The sequence below is a fragment of the Penaeus monodon genome, chromosome 32 (assembly GCF_015228065.2).
Source record: "Penaeus monodon isolate SGIC_2016 chromosome 32, NSTDA_Pmon_1, whole genome shotgun sequence".
Lineage (NCBI taxonomy): Eukaryota > Metazoa > Arthropoda > Malacostraca > Decapoda > Penaeidae > Penaeus > Penaeus monodon.
The window spans coordinates 34,766,062-34,767,111 of record NC_051417.1 but is presented as its reverse complement, the minus strand read 5'-3'; the positions used below and the strand labels follow the sequence as shown (position 1 = coordinate 34,767,111).

General features: G+C 30.4%; 1 protein-coding gene across 1 annotated transcript in view; it reads right to left on the bottom strand.

Moving 5' to 3' along the window:
- Positions 1-1,050, bottom strand: part of LOC119593833 (crustacean calcium-binding protein 23-like) — a gene marked incomplete at both ends in the record, with an annotated part of 14,005 nt that overhangs the window by 5,193 nt on the left and 7,762 nt on the right.

The window sequence follows — 1,050 nt, the reverse complement described above, 5'->3', positions numbered from 1 at the left end:
AATGAATAACCGAAAAGTTTGATTCGTATTTTTCGTTGTTTGAAACGCGAATCAATCTTTGTTGTTTATTTTCATCGAACTCTGTTTAACAATTAGCTTAGCTGTGCAGATTATGAGAGATATATAAAGTGTGACACAATAAAAAAAAATATTATAGAGTATTTTTAGTGTTATACAAGAACATAAAAAATAAACTATGTACTGTCTCTCATGTTATACACGAACAGAAAAAAAATATGTACTATTTGTATATTATACAAGAACAGAAAAAATAAATAAATTGTTATGTACTATCTTTCACGTTATACAAGACCGAAAAAATAAGTTGATTATGGTATAACATGTTATACAATAACGAAAGAAAATAAATGCAAAATCTTTCACGTTATCACCACGACTACGGATATAGATAGTATTATGTTGTGTCCTGTTGTGTTAGATATTAAAACCTTCTACGTTTTCTGAATCAACTACAATAAGTCATGAATGCGAAAATGTCACGTTTCGAGAGAGACTGAACTCATCATCGGGAGTAAAATCGAATACTTGAAACGTCAAACTTTAGTATTTCCTTCTTTACCGCAGCGTGTTTCTTTTCCATCCCTGTACACACGTTACATTTTTCTTCTTTTTTCAGATTATAATTTTGTTCATGGAGCATTATGTCATTATCCATAAAGAGAAAAATACAGAGGAAAAGAACGTCTTCACTGAATAGCAATTATAATCTAGGCTTAGCTGACACGGAAGTATTGTTAGTGAACCAAAACAAAATAACTATTTTTCATTCTAATCCACCTTCATATGGAAGAAAGCATACGAAAAAATATATAATTACATATACATTTACACTTAGACTTTTATAATGTTAAAAATGTTAAGTCTTAACCCATACATGAAAATTTTATAAAGAAACGAAGGCACAGCAATGCACAAAGTACAGTAATGCCACTCATTAGTATTCAGCATTATGTGCTTACAGGCAACCCACGCAATAACACGTGATCAGAGACTACCGGTATATAACGTTTTCTCTTCCTCAATTGTATA